Source organism: Polyergus mexicanus, unplaced genomic scaffold (assembly GCF_030449975.1).
Source record: "Polyergus mexicanus isolate NDT 795.1 unplaced genomic scaffold, iyPolMexi1.0 SCAF_19, whole genome shotgun sequence".
Lineage (NCBI taxonomy): Eukaryota > Metazoa > Arthropoda > Insecta > Hymenoptera > Formicidae > Polyergus > Polyergus mexicanus.
The window spans coordinates 4,388,330-4,395,749 of NW_027223339.1; the positions used below are offsets into that span (position 1 = coordinate 4,388,330).

Here is a 7,420-nt window from a genome sequence, read left to right on the forward strand (position 1 = left end):
ATGCTTTTTAATTTAATATTGATAATGGTTTTATTATATTGCACTATTGCGCTTACTGAATTATAAATGTTTATAAATACGTTATTACGAATATTGTGATAATTTTTGTTTAAATATTCATTTAATAAGAAATCCCCACTAGAAATCAAAGATAAAATAACTAATTGGACTTAATTAGAATTTCCTTTTTTACTAATAATCCTTCTCGTTTTTCGTATTGGATGTAATGATAATGTTTGGATATATACCAACGATTATTGAAATTTTTTCTCTGGTAATTATGTTTTATTTCGAATAATAATATATAACATTTATAACGAATAGTAAATTATAATAACTATTAATAAAGGTATATTTTGTATTAAATTTTTTATTTTCTAAAAACATAATTTTAATATACGCATATAATAATTGTAAAGGTTATTAAAAAACAAAACGTGAAATATTCTATTAAAATAAAAGCAGCAGTTTTATCTGTATCTAATATGAAGGGTCATTACGAACGGTTAAGCTTAGGCATGAATTTTCATTAACGGAAAATAAAATATTTTGAATAGAATAGAAAATATGAACAATATCATCCAAACGTCTGGTAAATTTCGGATAGACGTTGGCGATGATAAAATCATTAAGGGGAGCGCAAATTCTTAATTTCCGTAAATATTCGAATATATATTATTTAGTTTGTACGCTGATTCTAATTCATTCTTCTTTTCTTATGTAATTTAAATAACAAAATTATCTTTATTTTTTCTCTCTGATTAAGCGCGACATGATAAGTTAATTTATTACATCTTATTAGCGACTTGAATATTAAGTAAAAGAGCAAATAACAATTTTGAATAATGTATTGAATAATATAATACGTTTAAAAAAATTATTAATTGTCTTTATCCAAATATCGTTTGTTAAGCAAAAAATTATGTAATCTACTCGTCTCAGAAAAATATACATACGATCTTTATAAAAAATGTTTACATGAAATTGATTACATAATTCCTCGAGATAAGATTCTCAGAACAGTTGTTATGTCTAATCGAGATTAATTCTTATATTTATTATGGATGTTGGACATACAACGTCATTATGATGCGATTCGTTGTCATATTTATTACGGACGTGGGATGTATAACATCAGTAATAATGTGATTTCGAAGAGGATATCAATATGATAGTTATCTCATTGTCAGTGGAAAAGTTTTAAACAGCTATCACATAAATGTATTTACTGATTTATATCATCGATTTATTTTATTTTAAATATTGTTAAGATAGTTTATCATGCATTATTGTTTAACAGCCTTTATATCAGTGATCTCGATACTGATCGAGACCTATCGTCAAAATGTCGCGAGCGACATGCTTGTTCGCTATTTTACTTCTTGCGAGTACCGCATTTGCTGAGATACGTAATAAAGAATGGTGGAAAAATGCAGTATTCTATCAGATTTATCCCCGAAGTTTCATGGATTCGAATAACGATAGTATAAGTGATTTAAAAGATGAGTAGAATAAAAAAGTCATGTATTATATAACGTTAATTTTATAAACCAAATAAATGAAATAATATAAAGTCAGTAAGGATAATTTATATATTGATGTATAAATATATATAATTAAACAAAGAATATATATATATATATATATAATATTAAAAGAATCTACAGGCAATAATAATTATACTTATAATAATAACAAATAATTTAACAATTGTATAAATTAATCATAATTGTAATAAATTTATTTATTTAAATTTTATTTATATAAATAATTTATTTTATATATATATATTATATATTATATATATATACACACACACACACATACATATACATAGGTATATATATGTATACATATATGTTTTAAATATATACACTCTTTAATATTTTCTTTATCACTTTATCTAAGTGAATTAAAATATTTTATATCGTGATCGAAATAGCGCTATAAATTTCGCTTAACTATTTAACTTTTACAAATATTAACGATTCCTAAGGATGTGATCAGATTCTGGATGTTGTTCCACATTTGTTCGAAGATGCAAATCTTTCAAATGAACCCAGAAGTTACGCATCAGGAGCTACCGAGCGCGATTATATGTACTTAGAGCATATTTACACTAAAGATGATCCACGCACATATGTCTTGGTGGCAAGTTGGCGGAAAGTCTTGGACGATTACGTGAATTATCATAACGAGGATAAAAAAGTTGGTGCATTTTTTAAATGTGTATTTGTTTTCCGTATTATTACACGATAAATATTAAATAATTTACGATATAAAGAATGATTATATCAAAAGTCAATAAAAATCAGCTTTCTTGAGATTGATGATGATATAAAAGAAAATTTAATTAATGACACCACCACAAGCTTTTATATTCATTTTATATATAATTCTATTTTATTAATTTTCTTGGACTTGAAAACATTGGAACATTGGAAACATTGGAATATTAATTAATAGATGTTTATATAGACATACATAAATGAATAAGTACTTTGATTTTCAGGTGATGATGACTGAAGCTTATACTAGTTTGAAGAATACTACGAAATATTATAAATTTGGTCCACACGTGTCTTTTAACTTCAAGTTTATTACGGATGTAAATAATCTTTCCAAAACGACAGACTTTAAACGCATTATCGATGACTGGATATCTCAAACGCCCAATAGAGAGATCCCAAATTGGATAGTAAGTAAAATTTACATATACATTTATTTTTAAGACAATAAATAGGTGATCGCAATTCGATATTTTAATGAAATATTTAATTAAAAGTGTGATAGTCACTGTTTTGTGATGATACATAAAAACATATGCAAAGTATTTTATATATTTTTAAATTACATTTTCTGGAAATTTTAATATGTAAAAGCGAGTTGTATAATAATAATATGATAATTTTGTAGATCACATTCTTAGAAATCATGATCGCAGTAGAACTGCGTCTCGTTATCCTGGAAGAGAAGATCAAATGATAATGTTGGAGATGATCCTACCCGACATCGCAGTTACCATACTTATAAGCAGGGTTGGGAAAGTTACTTTATAAAAGTAACTCGTTACCGTTACCGTTATTTTTCTAAAAAGTAACTCGTTACCGTTACTCGTTACTAATTTTAAAAAGTAACTCGTTACCGTTACAGTTACTAAAAAGTAACGAGTCGTTACAATTTCCGTTACTTTTTTACGATACAAACTAATAAATTATTTAGCATAAGAAAAACTTTTAAAAAATTGTAAGCAAGATTTCATTCAAGGTTTATTACAAAATAAATGATTAAATTTTATCGAAATTCTTTATTAATTTTTAATAAAATTTGTTGCTCCATAGTATCATCATTTAAATGCCCTCTTTGTGGTGTTAATACAGAGCCACCTATGCTAAACATTCTTTCTACAGATGCACTGCTTGGTAGAGCTGTATTATATTTAATAAAAAGTTTTTTAAGTTTTGGATAGTCGTTTAACATTTCTATATTACAATTATTTGATTTTAAAAACCGTTGCAATTCTTCTTGTTCAGATTCATTTTGCACCGTTTTTTGCTCAAAAATTAAAAAATCATCGTGATCGTCAGATTTTCCAACTTTTGAAGAATTTTCAGTTGATCGGATTCCCAATAAATCCTCCAAGTAATTTTCAGCACGTTTTCTTTTTTCTCCGGTTAACCAGTTTAACTTAAATTTTGGATGTAAACATGCTGCTATTATTAATTCTTTTATTTCAAATATTATAAGAAATCTAAAATCAAATATAGTAAATTAAGCGACATTGTTTGTTTTATTGAAATTAATACTTTTGAATCAATAGTTTAAAATAAAGTAATATTTTTCAATTAAATCCTTATTTAAAATTAAATAACATATGTATTAATCAAATTAATAAGTTACCTTTTATTTAAACCTTGCTGAATAGCTTCAACTAATGAATGGCAATCTATAAGGTCAGATTTATTGAGATTTTCTAATTTTTGTTGCAAGGTACTTAGAACTGGTAGTAAATGAGAGCTCTGCTTTTCCGAAAAGATAAAACTCTCATTGGATATCGCGCGTCGCGTCATCGCACTGGTCTGCAAGAGCCATAAGTTGATCAATCACATTCAAGCATTTTTACAACATAATAAGAATGCTAATTGGTCGATTTGCTTACGGCTTTACGGTTAAGATAAAAATTTTATCACGCACAATAGCAAGAATAATATCTTAAATAAATCAAAAAATTTGAAAAAAGTAACGATAAAAGTAACTGTTAAATTCGTTACTCGTTACCGAAAAATGTAACAAACTTACTTTTTCCGTTACAAATAAAATTTGTAACGCCATTACCGTTACAGTTACCGAAAAAAAGTAACTGTAACGGTAACGGCGTTACAAGTAACGCGTTACTTTCCAACCCTGATATATATATATATAATGATTCTTCTCATTTCTATTAATTCGAAACGTTTAATATATTTTTTTAACACATTTATTATTTGAGATATAATAATCTTTTCTAGATATGCAATAAATATATGATAAAATAAATTATAACATAATTTATTAGCATTAACAGTTTGCATAAAAATAAATAAATAAATTTGTTTGTTACTGCATTTTTCGCTAGATTAAAAATTTATCATTTAATCTATAGATTATAAACTTCTTTAGATATCTTTTTATTTTGCATATAAAAGTTTGAGTGAAAATTTTTATAACTGCAAATTGAATACAAAATTTATAAATTTATGTTAAAGAGCATAAAGTTTTATAATCGGAAAGATATATAAAGGAAAATGTATAAAAAATATTTGACACTACTGCATTCTAGACTTTATTCTTACAACTTTTAATGATTTTTTCGATTGGTTACAGAATGTATTGAAATTCTGGTTGGATTTGGGTATAGACGGATTCCGCATCAATTCCACTCCGTTTATTTATGAAGATAAAGAATTGAGAGATGAGCCCAGAAGTTATACGGCTGGTACCGCACCGCGAGATTACACGTATTTGGATCACATTTACACCGTTGATCAAAAACCTACTTATGAGCTATTCGGAGAATGGCGAAAATACGTAGATGAATATTCCTGACGAGCGTAATCAAGATCAGAAGGTCAAAGAAGGTAAAGCAATATTATTTTTTTCAAATCTATGTTTTGTGCTTATTGATTTATAAAATATGCTCTTTCTCTGATCTCTCTAGATGATGGTGATGGAGGCATATACCAGTTTCCCGCATACCATAGAATATTATATGATTATGATGTGACACCTTTTTGCGTTTATTATAAATGTGACTATTAATTCGTCCGCGGAAGTTTACAAAGAAAAAATAAACGGTTGGATGAATGCAATGCCGAGTGGTAAAATTGCCAATTGGGTGGTACGTATTCACAGAAAATCATCATTATCTTAATAAGAAGATTTCACTCCTTCTTTTCGATGAAATTTATCAAATTCTAAATTATTTATTAGGTGTACAACTTTGCTTCCGCCGTTTTCCTATAGATGGCTTTAGCGGTAAGTAGTGGTCGAAATAAATAGATCATAGACGTCATGCGATAAACTTGGGCATCTGTCAACATAACCCCATAGTGATTTGTGTCTGCATCATAAAGTTATTCTCGATTGAAAATGTCAGTTTACGAGCCAAATTCTCGTTATTTGCGGGAGGTTTTAATTTTCTGCTTCAGTATGAAGAAATCTGCGGCTGAGGCTCATCGAATGCTCTCAAATACTTATGATGAAGCCGCTATTAGTGAAAGAATGTGTCGTGAGTGGTTTCAACGCTTCAAGAACGGTGATTTTCACGTCGAAGACCGGCATAGCGGTGTAAGAGAGAAGGTTTTCGAAGATGCAGATTTGGAGGCATTACTTAATGAAGACTCGAATCAAAGTCAAAAAGAATTGGCACGATCATTGGGAGTGACTTAACAAGCAATAACCAGTTTTTTTACAATAAAGCCTCGAATTTCGGAAAAAAACGGTGGAAGCAAAGTTGTACGCCTAATAATTTAATTGTAATGTAAAGAAAGAGTTTTATAATACTTATTTGTGTTGGATACTATGTATGCGTCGCATAGTTTTGAAGATAAATATTAAAAAAGAAATACTTTAGGAAAAAACGGCAGTACTTATAAATTAAATGTATAATCATGAGAAATTTCTATCTAAGTTTAGTCTATAGTTATAAATTCTTATTACACACATTTTTAAAAGCTTTTCTAAGAAAAATCCAAGTCGAAAATTGCCGCTATTTGTTATCTTTTTCTATATAAGATAAACTGAAATTGTGAGAAAGAATACGCAATTAAGTTACAGAGGTTTAGTATTTTTTTTTAATATTACCATATGTTGCATTTCCAGAAAAAGACTTTCATAAAAACTCCTAATTCTTGTAATCTAGTTACATCGATTTTATTTATAAAAAAGATAAAAAGATAAACAGGACATCATCTTAGATCTGTTATCATCTCACATGTTATACAAAAATAAGAAATTTACTTTTTTCAATTATAGACGAAATGTAACATGAACTTTTTTAGCTGGGCTCATGACAATCACCGCGTAGCCTCGCGTTATCCCGGCAGATTGGATCAAATGACCGTGTTGTACGTGATTTTGCCGGGCCTGGCAGTGACTTATAACGGCGATGAAAAATTGGTATGGTGGACATGACGGATATATCCTGGGCGAATACGCAGGATCTCGAGGCGTGCAACGCAGGCAAAGACTATTACGCGGCTGTGTCTCGCGATCCAGAACGGACGCCGTTTCAATGGGACGCTACGAAGAACGCAGGTAAAAGACAAATTTGTGCGATTTACAGTGTTTAATTTATTAATAATATATTTCTAAATCTTAATCAACTAATTATTCGTTACGCCGGGTTTTAGTACGGCAAATTCGACGTGGCTTCCGATGAATGAAAAGCATGAAAAGTTGAACTTATTGAAAGAGACTAAGGCTCATGAATCGCACTATAACTTGGATCACAGATCTCAAAAAGTGATCTATCACGCGAAGGACTCCAGCTTGGAAGCTCACGCAAAAGGAAGGTTTGATTTTCCTAAACAATTTTTTAAAAATTGTTTATATACATATTTATAACGGTGTTACAACTCTTTTTCTTTCTCCTTCTCTCTATAAATGTTATAAAATAATTATAATAGCAAAATTTTTCTTATTTGGAAATGAAGATGATTTTAAGGAATGTTTAACATCATTTGTAGTTTTATTAACAAATTCTCTTAGTCAAATTTTTATAATTAAAATATTTTTTCAATAAATTCTCTATCAAAAATTTCTAATTACAGAGATATATTTGTATATTTTTAAACATGTGAGATAACAAATGTTTGTACTAAATTAATTGCAAGTATAGAGATCTCATTTTATAATATATTACAAATATATTAAAACATAT

The 7,420-nt window shown here is 28.2% G+C and overlaps 1 pseudogene; it reads left to right on the top strand.

Annotated features, from left to right (window-relative positions):
- The first annotated feature begins 1,156 nt into the window (after positions 1 to 1,156).
- LOC138941612 (maltase 1-like) lies at positions 1,157 to 7,137 on the top strand (annotated as a pseudogene).
- The last annotated feature ends 283 nt before the right edge of the window (positions 7,138 to 7,420 follow it).